The sequence below is a fragment of the Podarcis tiliguerta genome (genome assembly GCF_965153285.1).
Source record: "Podarcis tiliguerta genome assembly, chromosome: 7".
NCBI classification, from domain to species: domain Eukaryota; kingdom Metazoa; phylum Chordata; class Lepidosauria; order Squamata; family Lacertidae; genus Podarcis; species Podarcis tiliguerta.
In genome coordinates, this window is record NC_139540.1 from 28,719,216 (window position 1) to 28,738,943 (window position 19,728).

A 19,728-nucleotide genomic window follows, 5' to 3' on the forward strand; every position below is an offset into this window, starting at 1 on the left:
TCTTCTCTTCTCATGAGGTGGCCAAAGTAACTGGAGCCTCAGCTTCACGATCTGTCCTTCCAGTGAGCACTCAGGGCTGATTTCCTTAAGAATGGATAACTTCCTTAAGAATGGATTTCCTTAAGAATGGATAACTTCATTTACTTTGTCCTAATCTAGTCTTTCCCATCTTTCTCAACATTAGCTGAGTAATAGGAACCAATGACCATGTATTCTCCTCACCAATTGCACTCATAGGAATAACCCCCCAAATTGTACTGGGGAATTCTGGGCACTAAGCATGTTAACTCCTATTGCTATTATTTTCCTCCAAGCACAATAACAGTAGAGCATCCCGGAAGAATCCTCAAGTAAGACTGACTGTGAGCTTATACAACAAATGAATGTTGACAGATAAATGAAGGTCTTTTCATTCCAGATCATGTCTTGCTGCCCTCCACTGTCTCCTACATTTATTTAAAGGATTATCAGCCTTCACTCTTCTTCGTATAGTCCTGTCTGTGGAACTTGTGCTCTTTTCCCTCCTTCCTATACCACAGACAGGATATATTTAGGAAACTCTGGTCCTCGCCTCAGTTCACTTGAAATATCTCCTTATGATTATCGGGCTCTGTGTTTCAGCCTCACAGATGATTGTGAAGTTGACCGATGCAGGTCCACAATAATGAATCATCAACTACAGTGAGATCCAATTAGCATCTAATTAAAATCTACATATGGCTTCAGACACAATTCCTCTGACGAGGTTTGGAACATAACGATCTTTCAGATTTCACACTTCTCTTAATTTTCAGACACAGTTCTTAACAAAGAACAAAATGAATTGCGGGAAAATAGTATTTTAAACTAAAAATACTTTTGGAAATGTGTAAACTGAGATAAAACACATATTTAAATAAAACAAAGGGACTTGTCACACCTACTATAATGGTAGTTCCATAGTGAGTGGCAAATTAGGCATCCCTTTTCTTCTTCTTTACCATGGCTGCCATTTTCAGTTCCCTAAACTGCTTTGGGGAGAAACCCTGTCTGCCATCTGAGACCACTGCCTGGAACAGAATACTTGGCCAGATTAGTTAATTACTAAGATTTTGGGCAAACCTTAGCTATCATTTTTTCCTGAACGGAAAGCAGCACAATATTGAACTAAGATACAAATCCAATTTAACCAAAGCAATAACCACAGAACAGGTGTGGGGAACCTGTGGCCCTCTTGATGTGTTGTGCTACATTTCCCAACACCCTCAACTACTGGCCACCCTGGCGGGGGCTGATGGCAGTTGGGAGCCAACAATATCAAGAGGACCACAAATTCCCCACCACAACTATAGAGAATTATTCCTAGCAAATTGTAGTTTTTAAGTTTTAAGTCACTGTCAAGACAATTTATGGGAGCACACTCAATTTCCAATAGAGATTAATAGAGAACTAGTGGCTTCATTTAATGAAACCAGTGATCCATCTGATTCAACATTTCATTTCAACTGCAACCAGTATATCTAAAAACTGTAAGCTGGGCATGGAAGAGACTGCTGTCCTCCTGTTGTCTATGTACCCAGAGACATACTAACTAAATCATCTGTATGCTGATTTATACCAACAAACAACCAAATCTCTTGGTAGCTAATTGTGAAAAGACAAGTCAGAATAGCTTACATTTTTATGAAGGCCTTAAAAAATGTGTGAAAAAAGATTATGTTAATAAACACTGTATATGGCACTATTATTCTTCAGCTGACAGCTGATTTCCCCTCCTATTCATTCCTTACATTCAGATAAATGAAGAATATGAACTTTAAAATGTCATCTTCCTTCAGTAACTATATCCTGTGTTGACACTTCTCTTCCTCTTTTTTCCTGATAAATTTCAGCATTCCCTGTCAGGGATTGTTAGTTAATATTTTCGTATCCCAGAAACACTTGATCATTTTAGAGAATGCATAACAGTCTTAAAATGTCCAACTAAGTAAAACCATGCTTTTATTAATATAATAGTCATCAAACGGCTATCACAGAGGGGAGAAGTGGTTAATTCCACATTGTACTATAATGTGTTCTTCATGCCATGTTGTGATCACCTCAGCATGGTACCAACCATGCTGTTGCCATCAACTATCATTCAGACTATTTTTCAAGAGCAATATGGATTTAAACTCGGCATCTCAGATTTGTCTCATATATGCATAGATACATACCTAAATTCTTAAATATAGATACAAGTGACTGACAGAACTGTTTGGTTAATATGTTTGGATCCCACCTTCAGCACAAACTCAGCTGAATTTTAAAAAGACAATGGGAGCTAGGCAGAGTTTGAAGGCTGGGGAAAACTGAAGAAGATCTCTTGGAAAAATATGTGCATATTTTTATTGATTTAAACAAGAACATATACTTCAATAACATAGAAGAATAAAGGAAGGAAGAAAAGCAGTGCATTCAAATGAAAAAGAAAATTAACACAGAAAAGAGCATAAATTTGAAGGAGAGCACAAATTTGAGTCATTTCATTCACATTCCTGGGGGCGGGGATTATGATGATGATTATGATGATTGGTGTTGGGGGAGTAGTAACATTTTCAAAAAGATTTGTTTTATTTATAACTATCAGAATATTGTCCTTGATATTCTCACTTAATGCTGAAAAATTACTGAGAAATCCATGTAGAACCAAATCTTACAGGATGCATTTGAAGATTGTTATAATCATTCATATATAAAATAGTTTTGTCACATTATTAAAAATGAAACCTTTTTTTTTTTTGTCCTCTGGTACAGCTTATTTTCTGTGTTTAATTTCCAGTACTAATTTCCAAGTACAGACTTGGTCCATAGGGCAGAAGAGGGGAAACTGCGGCCCACCAGATGTTGATAGGCTCCAAATGTCAACGATAGTCCTTGTCAACATGTCCAATGCTCAGAGGTGATGGGAGCTGTAGTTGTAGAAGTATCTGCAGGGTGAAAGTTTCTCCAGCCCTGACCCAGGTAAAGATATCCTTCAAATGGAGGCCATGGGATGTTGTTCCTGGATATCTAGGGTCTATGCTGGGATTTTTCTATTTGAAATATTCCCAGGTCAATCTTCCTTGTTGCTATTGCTGACTAGTGTTATCTAAAATGAGTATGATCGAACCTTTGCACCCTCCCCTGCCGTTTTACTGCTGCCAGCCCCACCAGGGCATTGCTCTTGCCACCACAGTGCCACTGACACTGCCCAAGTTTGCTTGCTTGCCGCACGGCAGTCACTTCACTTAACCCAGGGAGCAAGTTTGGGCAGCAGTGGTGGCTCCCCTTGCACTCTGCCTAGAAACACACTTTTGCTCCCTCTGTTCCCTGGACAGACAGACACACAAATGGGCTGCTGGAAGAGGTGGAGGGAGAGTCAATGGGGGTCAATGACTGCCTGTTGCACTATTGCTCCTTGTGCGCCCAGCCTGCACAATTCCCCGAGACCGATGCCAACCGACACTGGCACACCTAGGGATCCACAGAGTTTGCGCAACTTGCATAACAGACCTCAGCAAATCAGCATTTTGGCTAATCTACTTTATTTACATATAAACACACACGGAGCACTGCAACATGGCTCCCTCTCTCTCTAGCATCAGACAGCAAAGATAAAAAGAACAAAGGACAATAGTCCCACTTCACAGAACACAGTAACACAAACATCCTGTCTCCGTCACATCCCACTCTGTGGAGACAAAACATACACCGTCATGTGAAAGACAAAAATCCCATGACTGCAATCATGGAGCAGGAATTCTAACATCAGCTGGGGGGGGGGGTAGCTTCCATAGTGTTGCCTGCATAGTGGCACATCTCCCCAGATTCCCAGCTACGTTGCATCCAGCTCTTTCTCTTCTCTCTCCCCAAACACCTTTTCCTTTCTCTTCTTCCACTCTTTGCTCGGATGGGGCAGGGCCCGAACCTGCAGGGTTGTCATCATCACAGGGGGTGGGGGCAGCATTGGGGCGTTTTGCCTGGAGCAGTAAACTGTCCTGGACTGACCCCGATGAAAGAGAAATGAAACCTGCTGGTCTGGCTTGAAAAACAGTCCTTTTATTTTAGCAGCATCTGTATGGCCTGTTCCTTCTGACAACTGAGCGGCTGCTGACAATACTGTAAATGGGTTTTTCCTATCCATCTGTCATTAAATCTACAATTAGACACAGTGGAGATGGAGCTGATATTCATGTGAAAAATGATTCTGGGATCTCTTGAAAAAGGCAGAGGTACCTTCATGCATTATGAACTTATTTATTGCTATTGACATAGTATCATATCAACATGCACAACACTTCACCAGGAAAAAAGGAGCAATTCTGCAAATGCATTCTGCTGATCATGTTTCAGAAGGTTTTAATTTTTGCCAGAGTTTCACATTGTTGATTCTTTGTAACAGTGAATGTTGAAGGAATGTTGAAGGCTTCGCTCTCAAGCACTTATCCAGAGGGAAATCTCAATGAAATCAATAGGGTTGAGTAAACATACTAAAGTTCAAGGTGAAGTCAATTGGTTGAAGCCAGACTTAGTCAAACTTAGAGACGATCCGCTGAGATCAATGGGACTTAAGTTAGCATTAATTTAAACAGAAAGTTTGCAATATTTGTAAGTTGTAAAACTAACATTATATTAGACAACTATTCTGAATCTCCAGAATTTCTAGAGGAAATGGTTACTTCTACAGATAGACTTCTATTTTTAAAATAAATTTGTATATTTGAATAAATTGGACACCCAGCTAGCATTATTGTGAAAAAATGAAATAGTTGATGGGTTGACATGGGTAGTTATTTGAGCTTAAATGAAACAAATATGCACTTAATATGAAAATATAAAGTCACATTATATTACTGGTCCATCAAGCTCCAAACTGTTTATTCAGCCTCCAGAATCTCAGTCATGGATTTGTGTTAGTTTGAACAATAAACTCTACATCTTTTATTATTAGTAGTAGTAGTAGTAGTAGTAGTAGAACTTATTAGTCATTTGATACACAAGAACAGGACTCAAAACAACTATAATGAAGAATGTAGAAATTGGTGCATGTTTCTTAACATTTATGGAACGGTGTTTAGTAGCCTTCATTTTGTAAAATTATTGTGAACTAATTCTATACTTTTAGGACTTAACTGTAATTGTAAATGAACAATGACCCTCTTCAAAATACAACAGCAAGCTTAAAGCTTGGTCTTTTAATAGTCAATTGATTACAAACCCTGCTTCTAACATCACTGTAGCAAAATTCACAATATTATCTGCTTTGGGGCAAATTTCAAATGATAATTTTCTATTTGTCTGAAATGTCTGTGTGTAACCACGTATTGTAACAGGGATACAAGATTGACTGCAAGAGCCGTGGGGCTTTTAACCCAGCTGATTATTATCCACTAGGTAGTGTCTGTGCCTAAAGTCATTATGCTTGAAATGAAATTAATTACTGATCTTGTTTTACCCCATTTATCTATAGCCAAGGGGGAGATAAGGCGGCAGCAATTCCTCCACGGAGATGGGGGGAAATTGCTTGTTACTGTTGATGTCTGACATTTCACATCACTCCACCTGGTGGAAACAAAGAAGTGGCTATCCCTTTAAAAATAAAAATAAATACTCCATTTTGCAATCTCTGATGTGTGACCACAGCATATGTTTCTTGTTTGGAGAGATAAGAAAGGGATGTTCTGCCCAGAAGGAATATGTGCAGCTATATATATAAATACGGAACTTGAAATCAAGAGATTATTGGGCCTGGGAAGTTACAGACTGTATTGGAAATAAGAAATCAGAGTGGCTGGTCCTCATGTGTGAAATAGCACTAAAACTCTGGAGCTAGTGCTGTAAATGGAACATGAATAATACACAGCTGATAGAGTTGTATCCTATTGCACCTTTAAAATAAAGAAAAACCAAAGGCTTGACATACAACACATCTCTCTCCCTCGTATTTTATATATAAACAATTATAATAGGGGAAAAGACATATCACTGTACTGCACATTGAGCTTTTTTAGCTTATGCTTTTATTCCGCGTGACGAGTGCATCTGGAGGCTGGAAACGTCACATCAGGTTATGTAAACTTAGCCTTTACCCAAATGTCTTTGCTTTATTCATCTTTCTGTCAAAGCCCAGTGCTGCTTCAAATGTCAGATTTCCCATCCTATAATCCACTGGCACTTCGTTTTTCAATCTGCAAAAGGAAATGGGAGTTTTAACTGTTTAACATTATATATATTTACCTCAGAGGTAAGTCAGGTTCTGTGGGACTTACTGTCAAGGGATTCATGGGATTGAAGTCTTAGTGAGCAGCACAATTAAGAAATCAGTAAACCACACTGTTAAGGAATGGAATAAGTAAAGCACTTGGTATGTTGCCTATGGTTGTTCCACAGAGATACATGACTGGGAAGTAGGCAGTAATATTTAAATCTCATCATTTACATCCAGTAATATGCTCAAGGTGCACAGGTCTATTTTGAGCAACCCTTTCTTCTCTAGAGTCTAGGAGAAAGTGCTTCCAGATCAGAGGGTGGAGATTTTAGAAGACTTGATCCACGGCATGCCTTTCTCTATAAATTCAGTTCAGGGTTAATACAGCTTTAAATATAGTTAAGGTTTGGAATAGCTGTTCTATGGAGTAGTATGTTAGGACTTGAGTAGAGAGTATTCTCAGGATTTATATTAAAGCTCCATGTTTTAAAATACAGTGGTACCTCGGGTTACATACGCTTCAGATTACATACGCTTCAGGTTACAGACTCCGCTAACCCAGAAATAGTGCTTCAGGTTAAGAATCATAGAATCATAGAATCATAGAATCATAGAGTTGGAAGAGACCACAAGGGCCATCGAGTCCAACCCCCTGCCAAGCAGGAAACACCATCAGAGCACTCCTGACATATGGTTGTCAAGCCTCTGCTTAAAGACCTCCAAAGAAGGAGACTCCACCACACTCCTTGGCAGCAAATTCCACTGTCGAACAGCTCTTACTGTCAGGAAGTTCTTCCTAATGTTTAGGTGGAATCTTCTTTCTTGTAGTTTGGATCCATTGCTCCGTGTCCGCTTCTCTGGAGCAGCAGAAAACAACCTTTCTCCCTCCTCTATGTGACATCCTTTTATATATTTGAACATGGCTATCATATCCCCCCTTAACCTCCTCTTCTCCAGGCTAAACATGCCCAGCTCCCTTAGCCGTTCCTCATAAGGCATCGTTTCCAGGCCTTTGACCATTTTGGTTGCCCTCCTCTGGACACGTTCCAGTTTGTCAGTGTCCTTCTTGAACTGTGGTGCCCAGAACTGGACACAGTACTCCAGGTGAGGTCTGACCAGAGCAGAATACAGTGGCACTATAACTTCCCTTGATCTAGATGCTATACTCCTATTGATGCAGCCCAGAATTGCATTGGCTTTTTTAGCTGCCGCGTCACACTGTTGGCTCATGTCAAGTTTGTGGTCAGCCAAGACCCCTAGATCCTTTTCACATGTACTGCTCTCAAGCCAGGTGTCACCCATCTTGTATTTGTGCCTCTCATTTTTTTTGCCCAAGTGCAATACTTTACATTTCTCCCTGTTAAAATTCATCTTGTTTGTTTTGGCCCAACTTTGCTTCAGGATGAGAACAGAAATTGTGCTCTGGCGGCGCGGTAGCAGCGGGAGGCCCCATTAGCTAAAGTGGTGCTTCAGGTTAAGAACAGTTTCAGGTTAAGCACAGACCTCCGGAACGAATTAAGTACTTAACCTGAGGTACCATTGTACATATTTCTGCTGAGGTTAATTAGTTACCCATCAATTGTTTCCTTTATGAACTTGAAAGACAAATGGCAGGGAAGACAAATTAACAGGTGGACTCTTTTATGTCCAACAACCGAATGATTTATATCACAACATAATATTCAGAACACAGCTGCATTCAGCGCTGCGATCTGTGACATAACCTGGGTGATTTGGAGAGGTCTACCCATCCCCCAATGTCTGAAGTCAAGGTCAACAAACCCCTCTCACACTTCGTACCACTGCATACAATTTTATACTCATTACTTATCTGGAGAAGCGCACTGCAAAATTCAAAGAACTATTTCAGTTTGCATCTTGTTTTTCGTAAAGGGCCAATTAGGTAAATTTGCTTTCAAATACAAACCAAATCAAATTCCTCCCACATCCCAAGTGACGGGTCACATTTATGGAGAAAAACAGTACTCCGTAATTGTATTTTATTCCCTTCCGTTGTTAGCACTAATGCTGGGCAAGCTCAGAAAGGAACGTGTTTGGATTTGCTATCAATATTAATTCTATCAGAGTCCCCACCTGATAATAAAATAAAAATAAATCTTGTGAGATATCATTCACAGCCCTCTAGGCATATTATACATCGCTAGTGACATAAGTGGCATTTTTGACAGCAAGACGCATAATTACAATTTCATCACATTCCTGAAATAATAATGATATTAATAATAACGCACCTAAAGCCTTGAGACGCTATAGCAAGTTAAAAAATATAAGGCAGGCTTTGACTGTAGGCTCAGAATCTAATTAAGTGAAGGGCACAGGGAAGGGTGGGCTGGGGAAGAGAAGGAAATTAAAAGGGAAACGAGGGTGGGCTGGGAAAAGCCAGGGCTCAGGAGTGGCGTGCCTAAAGTAAATCTTGTAAAGCTGAAAGGAAGAACGGATCCCAGGCCCTGGTGAGTCCTGGCTCAGCATATGCTCAGACTGTGAGGCTGGTTTTCTTATAACTGCATTTATTTAAACATCTATAGGCAACCTTTCGTTGTAAAACGACGAGGCAGTTCACAAGAGAAAATCGGTACAATCAAATATTTCTAAGGAACAGAAATACCATCTCTATCCAGGGATGATACTCAGAATCAGTGATCAAGAATGCCCTCACCTATAGGAATGTTTCCACTAGTCTTATCATCGTCTCATTCCCTTGCTCCATCAATTGATACTATTGTTTCTGCTCTGAAGAAAGCCCAGGAGTTATGCTCTCCCACATTTCCCCTTCACTGCACCACTGTTCTTTGTCTAAATGATCTGGCTCCCTACTCCAGGTAGCAGTGGAGGTGCTGATTCACCAGTCCCTAATATAGAAGCAATGATTAATCTGAGAGTAGGTCAACCCTATCAAATCTACAACACGTAGAAGAATTCAGTTTCAAGGCCTTTCTGCAGTATGTCATAACCTGCTGCACCTCACCTTTTAAAAAGAAATTCCCAGAGCATGTGCATATTCTACATTTCATCCTTCATATGTCTCCAGTCCCTCACTGACTTGCTTCACAGTGCCTTGAAGCTACTTTTGCTGCAAAACTTTTTATATATAATGATTAGAAGTTTGCTCCTGGTTATGGTGATATAAAAATGTTGCCCTTTCTCAAGCTGGTCTGTTTCTTCTATTTAAATGAGTCTCCTTCTGCGACCCAGTTTCTCATCTTTCAGTCACGCAGGAAACTCTTTTCTCTTTCCCCCTCCCTGAAATGGTCCAGATCTTGATTATGCCTATGGTGTGACTCACACTGGCCTTTCCTACTAAATGTTACTTGAGTGAAAAGTGAGCAATTTCCCATATTTTAAATGCCATGTTCTGTTTTTAACATTTCTCTCCCTTCTCATTGCCTTCTAGATGGGCATTGCCTGGGGTGAAAAATTGTCAGCCTCTGACAGAGGATTTTGCCTCTAAAGAAGCTCACACGCACATACACACCACAGGAGCTGTGAGCAGCAGCAGTTTAAACATTTTCTACATGAAATGAGAAGTATCAGTGCATGAGCAACCCAGGAAAGGGGTTGAGCAGATTTAGGATAACCAGCTCACATATCCTCATACATTAGTTCCTCTGCTGGACTGAAGGGGAACAAAGGCATGGTTACTCAGTCCCTCCCAAGGTGAACTAAGCCTGGCAAGACAGCTCACTCTATGGTCTTAACCCCTTCAAGCATTTATAAGCTTAAGCATGTTGGTTATATGAGGCTGGATATCCCACAGATAAATGGTAGTTATTTGCGCAAGGTAGGGTGGTGCCTCTCAGAAATGAAGGCTGTTTTTATCCATACTCCTGCAAAATGGCAGACCTGTGTAGCATAGCACATGCATGGCACAGATGCATCTCTTAACAGCAAACATGACAGAGAATATCATTAGATATCCAGCATAGATAATTGGTACAAGGTTCTAATCTGTCTTGATCTTGTACAGACTTGGAACTTGTCAGCAGCCTGTCAGTGCATTGTGGGAGAATCCTTATTAGTTAACTCTGGTTGACAGTGTCTCAAAGATGCTGTGATTTAAGTCTGATTTTTTTTTTAACAGCTGACATATCAAAGGTTATCTTTTTCTTTCTTGGATAATTACTGTCACTGCTGATAAACACATGCATGTTGGTTGTTGTTTTTTACAGTCCATCTACTGACTGATGCAAATATGTTTTTCAAGTGTCTTGCACTCCCCCCCCCTTTCACGCTCCTTCTCATCATACAGAATGCTTTGGAATATTGTAACAGGTGAGTACTATTATCATTCCAGAAGATTATTTCCCCGCCACCCCTTCATTTAAGGATCCACTATTTTTCAGCTCCCCGCCCCCCCCCCACACAATTCTTGTTAACATGGAAGAGTCTAAAACTAAATGCAGGGAAGGATTTGCTAGGAACAGGAATATATCTGCATCTAGATAGATGGTAGAAGCTGATGGAATTAAGAATGGCATGGAGGGAGGGAGTTCAAATCCTCCAGCTTTCATCATCCTTGAGGCTTCTTTCACCAAATGATATTGAATAGGATGAAAGGAAGAACTTCTTCACACAATGCCAGGAGCTAACGGCTCTCAATTTAGATAGATAGAGATAGATAGATGATAGATAGATAGATAGATAGATAGATGATAGATAGATTAGATAGATAGATAGATAGATGATAGATAGATAGATAGATAGATAGATAGATAGATGATAGATAGATAGATGATAGATAGATAGATATAGATAGATAGATGATAGATAGATAGATAGATAGATGATAGATAGATAGATAATTCATTTTTATAAGATGTGCTAAATAGTTTCTAATCTAAAGTATTTGTTAAAAGGCTGAGGCATATTCATGGAAGATGGACCTTATTTGGGGATTCAGCCCTTCCCCTGCCACATGCACAATTAGAATCTCTTGAGGAAAAGTAAGGATGCATTTGATGGCTATGCCTCCTCCACCTCTTCCATCATATACCCCTGCCAGCTTCCACAACTCTCCAAGCCACGGAACAGGAGAACCTCTAGGCCATTGGCCATATGTGGCCCTCCAAGCCTTTTTCTCTGGCCTTTCAGACTCTCACTAGGCCACAAACTCTCTATCAAGGCTGCACCACCTTTGTCCATTTTTGCTTCTGGCCTTGCCCACCACTGGTATTTGTTGATGGGTGCAAAGAGGAATTGGTGTCCATGGTTTACATTGCGAATTTCCCAATAGCTATTTATTTATTTCCAATATAAACTCACCTTTCACAATAGATGGTCACAAAGCTGTTTACCCAACAATCAATAAGGCAATCCCCCAAAGAAAAATAATGCAGTGTTGAAAAGAAACAGAAACCACAGGTAAAAGCAGAAGTACAGCTTACTTAGAATGCCTGTTGGAATAGAAAGGTCTTCAGCAACCACCTGAAGTTTGACAGGGAGGCACTGACAGAGGAAGGGGTGTGGTGGGTGTGGCCCGCCCCAGGTGTCATCCTGGGGTGGGTGTGCGACATCACCGTGCTGCCACCCGGGACGCTCGCCTTGGGTGGCGCCCCCTGGGACACTAGCCCCGCCCCCGCAGGTGGCTAGTCCCACCCCAGGTGCACAGCATGTGTGCCATTCCGGGTGCCAGAGAAGCTAGCTCCACCTCTTCAGGGAGGGTGACTGTCTGATCTCTGCTGAGAGGGAGTTCTACGGATTTGGGATCACAATACTAAATAAATGGCTCTACTCATGCAGCAGGACTTCATCTCCTCCCCATGCAGCTCCTGTCCATCTCCCTCAGAAGACACATGTTCTAGATGGTTGAGTTGGGGAACCATCTAGTGTAGATTGAGGGTTTAGGGGACCCCAGGTGGGGAGAAGAGGAAGTGGAAGTCCTGTTGCGCATGTGGAAGTCTATTCCACTGGCAGAATGACCACACTGGATTTTGGATGTCACCCAATAGTTTTGAAATTAATACCTGAGTGTTTAAATTTGGTGCTTTTTATTCTGTTGGATATCTCCCATGCCGTCTGCATTTAAAATAGTTTACTTCGCTGTGCTGAAAAAGAAGAAAATTTAAATGTTATTAGCTTCAACTAAAGTATCTAAAGCTGCAATTCTACACACATTTTTCTGGGAATAAGTCCCATTGAACTGATCAGATGTTTGGAAGCTGTGGCTGGATGGTTACGCGGGAGCCGGTTGAAGTTAAATCCTTCGAAGACAGAAGTCCTTTGGCTGGGTCGGGACGATATGGGATTGGGGGGGCAACTCCCATCTCTTGCGGGGGCGCAATTAGTGCCAGCACCATCCGTTAAGAGTTTGGGTGTAATCTTCGACACCTCCCTTTCTATGGAGGCGCAGATTGCAGCTATAACAAAGGCGGCATTTTTTCATCTCCGCCAAGCTAAGCAGTTGGCTCCTTACCTCTCTCGCCCTGACCTAGCCACTGTGATCCATGCGACGGTCACCTCCAGACTGGATTATTGTAACTCGCTCTACATGGGGCTGCACTTGAGACTGACCCAGAAACTCCAGTGGGTGCAGAATGCCGCGGCGAGACTCCTTACGGGGTCCTCACTGTGAGATCACATTCACCCGGTGCTATACCAGCTGCACTGGCTCCCGGTGGAGAACAGGATCAGGTTTAAGGTGCTGGTTTTAACCTTTAAAGCCCTATACAGCCTAGGACCCTCGTACCTACGGGACCGCCTCTCCTGGTATGTCCCACAGAGGAACTTACAGTCTTCAAACAAAAACATCTGGAAGGTCCCAGGCCACAGAGACGTTAATCTGGCCTCAACTTGAGCCAGGGCTTTTTCAGCTATGGCTCCGATCTGGTGGAACGCTCTGTCACAAGAGACTAGGGCCCTCCGGGACTTGACATCTTTCCACAGGGCCTGCAAGACAGAGCTGTTCCACCAGGCCTTTGGCCAGGGCACAGCCTGACTCCCTCCTTTGGCAATCCTCACAGAACTCTAGCCCAATGGTTGCCATTTATCTGATTGGAATTAATTTTATAATGAAATGATTTTAGAATGTTAAATCATTTTACTGTTGTTAGCCGCTCTGAGCCCGGCTTCGGCTGGGGAGGGAGGGATACAAATAAAATTTATTTTTATTATTATTATTTATGAATAGTTAAGTACAGAGTTATGGCATGTAAACCTAACATTATAACACATGTGATTCATACAATCTGGAAACTATCCATTGTATTTAATCTCCAGAAAACACAGTGAAAACACCTAAAAAGTGCTCTTGAATTTAATGGAAACTGAAATAAAAAGGGACACATAAGTGGGCCTTTTGCAGATTTTAAAATTCATGGATTAAGGCACATATTAATGGATCACAGCATATTAAATATTTCTCTTTCCTCACAGTGAATAACTTGCTCCTCGAGTACTTGACACTGAAGTGCCACCATCAATAACTTCCTGAGGGAACCGTTCCATACCAGTTATTACATTCATGCAAAGCTTAGACTCCTAGGCCTTCATGCAAATTATCTAGTAAAAATAAGGTAACAAATCATGGTTCATGGCAATGGTGCTCTGAGTTCAATTACAATTAGTATGACTTGTAAAGTGGCTTTCCAATAATTCCACCTCATGGGAGGGGGAAAAAAATCTGATTATATTCTTATGTAGTCAAGCAAGTACAGTAATAAAACCTCAAGTGTCACAGTAGCCGATGCTATATTTTTTAGAGCTTCAGTAGTGACAAGCCCTGAACCCAAGGTGAGAGAATCAGAATCAGAATCGGAATCAGAATCAGAATCGTAAAGTTGGAAGGGACTGTGAGGGTCTTCTAGTCCAACCCCCTGCAATACAGAAATCTTTTGCCCAGTGTGGGGCTCAAACTTACAACCCTGAGATTAAGAGCTAGTAGTCTAAATACAATGGGCTAGGTCCTGACTTAGGCCATGCTTAAAGGTAAAGGGACCCCTGACCATTAGGTCCAGTCGTGGCCGACTCTGGGGTTGCGGCGCTCATCTCACTTTATTGGCCGAGGGACCCAGCGTACAGCTTCTGGGTCATGTGGCCAGCATGACTAAGCCGCTTCTGGCAAACCAGAGCAGCACACGGAAATGCCGTTTACCTTCCCGCCGGAGCGGTACCTATTTATCTACTTGCACTTTGACGTGCTTTCGAACTGCTAGGTTGGCAGGAGCAGGGACCGAAGAACAGGAACTCTACCCATTGCGGGGATTCGAACCGCCGACCTTCTGATTGGCAAGCCCTAGGCTCTGTGGTTTAACCCACAGTACCACCCGCATCCCTTAGGCCATGCTTAGAGCTAGCCTATTGAAATCAATGGATCAAATTTAGTGTTCTTTGGCCAGAGATTGATATTTCTCTGCTGCTCATTGTATTTATGGCATTGCACTTTTTAATTAGAGTTTGACTGTAAGAACTTGATTTCCTGCAGGAAATCTGGGTAGCAGAGTCATTTTCCTTATCCCATGTTGGTCAATCAATGTAACTGATTTGACATAAAACTTCTTTCCCATACACAGACTTGCTAGTGGCATAGCAAAAGGTCAAGTTTTGCTGGTACTGTTCTACTAACTGCTGGCAAAGGCATGGCATGTGTTACCTCCCATCTCTTCTCTGGGCAATTTGCTATTACTAATTAATTCAATTACATCTTCTAAAGAGATGCTAGAGGATTTTATTTAACAGTACAAACAAAAATCAGGCAGTATCCTGAATAATGATGCCTAACAGAGAGAGTACGCCAAGGGTTTGGAATGTGTCTCAATGACACTTTTCAGAAAGAAAAGAACGCAGCTCAAATATATTACCAAAACCGTCCTTTTATATCACAGTGTATCTTTAGAAGAACAAATTATTGAAAGATTGACAAAAAGCAATTAGGAATTAGTAAATGACCTAAATTAAAATTTTAATATATTTTTATTGATTTTCCAATATCGTTCCAATAGCAGCCTCATTATAACAATACCAATTTTATCCAATTTACACCATTATTAATGCCAATTATTGTCAAATGTCAAATTATACAATTTAATTAAACTGGCCTCCCCGTGTGCCAGATTTAATGGCTTCGTTCTTCAACATTTTTTCCGAGTTCCAAAATTTTAATAATTTCCATTCAGATATAATTACAAATATTCAGATATAATAAGCTACAATCTTGTGACTTCATTCGTGTTGGTATATTAGGTAATTTATAAAATTTCAAGTGAGGAACTGTAACTGTAATCCTTATTCTTTCCTGTGTGTGACAGTTTCTCCCCTATGATGTTTTCCCGTCCATATATGGTGTTATATCCTTCATTCCTACAACTGTTGATGGTTCCCATCATGCCTCAGAAGAAGCAGTTATCTCACAGTTTCCAAAAGTCACTGCATCACTTTGTCCCATGATTTGGCTTCCAGTAAACAAGCTGTCCAGCCTAGGAAGAACAGTCTGAATCCAGACTGTGTATAGTTAATCCATAACCTTCTATTCCTGCAGCTGGTAGACTCCTTTTCTCCCTGCCACTGATTTATGGCCAATTGTCCTTATCTCAAATATATTCCTTTGTGGATAATGGAGGTTAGGAAGGATTTTGCTCCATATTTTCAAAGTGTAGCGTTCCCCACCCCACTTCTCTCACACACACAGTTCCAGTTTTGTTAAATTCCAAAATTATATCCCAAATTTCTCCATCCTAATTTGTACAGATTTTTTTTTTTAAAAAAAAACTTGCATTCCGGGGAGGGTTGCAATATCATAAATGTAGAGAAAAACTTTAATATAAGCAAACTGAGGGCTCCCCTCCCCCCATTGTCTCTTTCACTGCATGAAATCCATTCTCAATACAAACCTTTTAAATCCTTGTAGCTGGGTTGTTTTTGCAGTTTCTTATCTCATCATCTCTAACACGCGCCTGTAAAGGTAAAGGGGACTCCTGACCATTAGGTCCAGTCACGGACGACTCTAGGGTTGTGGCGCTCATCTCGCTTTATTGGCCGAGGGAGCTTCCAGGTCATGTGGCCAGTATGACTAAGCTGTTTCTGGCGAACCAGAGCAGCGCACGGAAATGCCGTTCACCTTCCCACCAGAGCAGTACCTATTTATCTACTTGCACTTTGACGTGCTTTCGAACTGCTAGGTTTGCAGGAGCTGGGACCGAGCAATGGGAACTCACCCCATCATGGGGATTTGAACCACCAACATTCTGATTGGCAAGCCCTAGGCTCCGTGGTTTAGACCACAGCGTCACCCACGTCCCAAACACGTGCCTGTAGTTTACTCCAAATAGAACCCAATTAGCAAGATAACCTGTGCTTCCAGGAACAGGATGGGGGGGGGATTGCAGCAGCTGGAGTGCTCCATGCACCCAGAGCCTTTGCCTGCCCTCGCATCCCATGGGGAAGCGAGTGCCAGACCAACAGGCAAACTGTGGGTGAGAGCCAGGTTCCTCTTCCAACAGAAGAGGAATGCAGAAAATGAAATCCCGTCATTTTCTGATTATCTCTGTCTGCCTCTCTCCATGGTGTTGGTAGAGGCATCCCCTGGTGCAGAGGAAACAGGAAATTCTAATTCTACTTTAAAAAAAATAAAATTAAAATCACCGCAAGACCCATGGGAAAGTGGTGGACTAAGAATATCCAAAATAGGCTTTCATAATCATGCAAGTTATTTAGTTTGGTTGATTGCTTAGATGAAGGCTGAGAATTACATCTTCCCAACATGCGAGCCTCAACAAAATGTTGCAACAAAATGTATTACTAGCTTTTAATAGAACTGAACCTGCTTATGGATCCAGCCAGTTATTCCATCCTCCTGTAGCGAGATTTCCCCTTCCCAATTCTTCATTTTTCTTTTTCAGCTGATACTCAGTATTCCATATCTTCTGAGCATGCTCAATCCACACTAGAGAGAGTATGTGTGCATTGTGTGTTGAGGGTGGGTGTTGAAGTTTTCCCCACTCCCACTGCAGCTCCATACAACACAACCCATGCTGTTCAGGAGGGCCCTCAACTCTCTGGATAGGATTTTTTTAGTTATAGGGAGCTGAAGGGGGAAGAGGAGAAGAGGAAGATCGGTTGCACACAATGCCTTCCACTGAAGCAACTGTTGGATACAAACCTGATTACAATGATGATTATCACCAAAATAAACATCCACACAGAAATATACAACTTGGTTTAACCCGCTTGCCGGATGAACTCAGAGGCTGTTAAAAATAAATGAAGGATTAACATCAAAATGTCTTATGGGAACAACCTGGACTAATTAAGATATGAGATGATTATCAGCCCCCGAACCTCAGAGCATGGGAAGCCAACCAAAGACTTATAATTCAGCATAAAATCTGGACTGTTTATTTTGGAATTTTTTTAATGTGGTTTTTATTGGATTGTTAAAATGGAAAATTAAATAAATATTATTATTATTATATATATAAAGATTATCACCATTACTTTGTGCTGATAAAAATGCAAAACCATGAGAGGATGGCAACACGAAAAAGGGCCTTTTCTGCAGTGGCTCCCCATTTGTGGAATTCCCTCCCCAGGGAGGTTTGGCAGGTACCTTCATTATACCCCTTTAGGCACCAGGTGAAAACATTCCCCTTCAACCAGGCCTTGGGCTGATTGAGATCCAATGCCCTTTTAAATGTGTTGCGGAAGGAGGAATTCTTGGGTTGCATTTGTTCTTAATTTTACTATGCATTTTTTGTTCTTTTTATATTGCAATTTTATGTTGTGAACCTCCCTGAGACCTACGGGTATAGGGCAGTATACAAATGTTAAGAAGAGGAGGAGGAGGAAGAAGAAGAAGAAGAAGAAGAAGAAGAAGAAGAAGAAGAAGAAGAAGAAGCTCAGATGAGCTTGATGAAAGAATCCTGCAAGAATTCTGTAGGCCACTATGTCATCATTTGTCCACTATCTTGACAAATTAAGATTTATATCATATATTTGTAGCATAAAAGGAGTAATAAATTCTATTATATGACATAAAAGACAACATGATGAGATATATCTGCATTTGTCTCAGTTGTGTCATAAAAATAATGCATAAATGCTACAATATGGGTAGCATGGGAGAGCAAGTAGATGGATGGGGCTGGTGAAGACTCTTTTCCATTCAATTTCTGTGTCATTGACATCATCACAGCTCCCTTCGGTAGCCTCTTTTATCAAAGAGTGACTTTATTCTGAAGGAGCAAATCCAATACAATCTCACTTCCCTTCTCTGGTGCTTCTCAAACTATTCATTCTCTCTCTGTGTGTGGAATGCATTGAAATTGCCCTTTAAAAGCTTCACCAAGTTTCCAGCATTTTTCATTATATGTTTTGAAGTACAGAAGGGATTTTTTCATATATGGATTTATTCTCCAGTTCATTCTTTATTCTCTCTTTCCCTCTTGCTTTTTAATCTATCAGTCTTCCAAGTGCAGAAAACCAAAGGACTCCATCACAGGCTGCTTACACATTATTGGTAGTGCAATTCATCTGAACAAGGGCAAAGTCTCCCAGTGAAATATGTTTCAGATCTTCTTTGAGATCTTCTTTGTGATTCTGCTTTTGTGATTCTGTTGAGTGCTTTTTCACTTCCCTTTTTTGGAACATGCAGAGCTCTTTTCTACAACTTTTCCTGCAATCCCAGAATTCTGCATTCGGAATTATCCAAATGTATCCATTTCTTTCCAATACATTCACAGTGAGCATTTCATAATTTACAGAGCTGCAGTCCAAATCTCCCCCAGAGGTTTGGGAGACCCTCTAGAACAGAGTGGGAGGTGACGTAGAGGGTTGTAGGGGGTAAGGAGAATCAACAGAAATTGTTTCCCCTCATACATTTACAGTATCCTTTTCTAGAGCAAACACTCTCCTGTGAATAGAAGGGCACTGTTGAATACAACCCTTTGCAGTTCTATATTTTAATAGCTCTAGGTTTTTGCATTTCGTTCACACTTGTTAAAACCACAGTGTTTTGAAAAAACATTCTTTTTTAAAGTACCGTGAATTCCAGTGATAAAAAGAGGCCAAGAAACTGACTTCTTTAGGGAACTTCCTGCATTTTCCACATGTGGTTTATCATTAATTGCATTTTTCCTGAGTACTCTAGGTCGTTGAAATAGTCACAAAGTGTGCAATTGCTGCGAAAGATAGATGTGACTAGGAGAAGTTTAATCTGCAGTAATAGTTGATAAGTTAACCGCTTGAAATTTTAGCTTTTCCCTACAAAAGGAGAAAATAGCGCATCGCTCCAGGTGTCTCTTAAAAATGACACATGATACCGATTGAGGACAGCGTGATATGGAGATTAACGGAGAACATCGACAGGAAGGATCTGTAGCATTGCCAGGCACGCTAATCTTAACAGGGAGTAGAGCTAATGCAATCATGTGAGACTAACCTGATCATTTCAGAGGTTGCTGCTGTAGCTAGCATGTGGCATCTTCATTGACAGCTAAATTAGTGAGAAAGGGGTAAACACAGCAACATATTTTTTTTAGAAACCAGGCTGTGCTTGATTCTTCAGGGCTCAA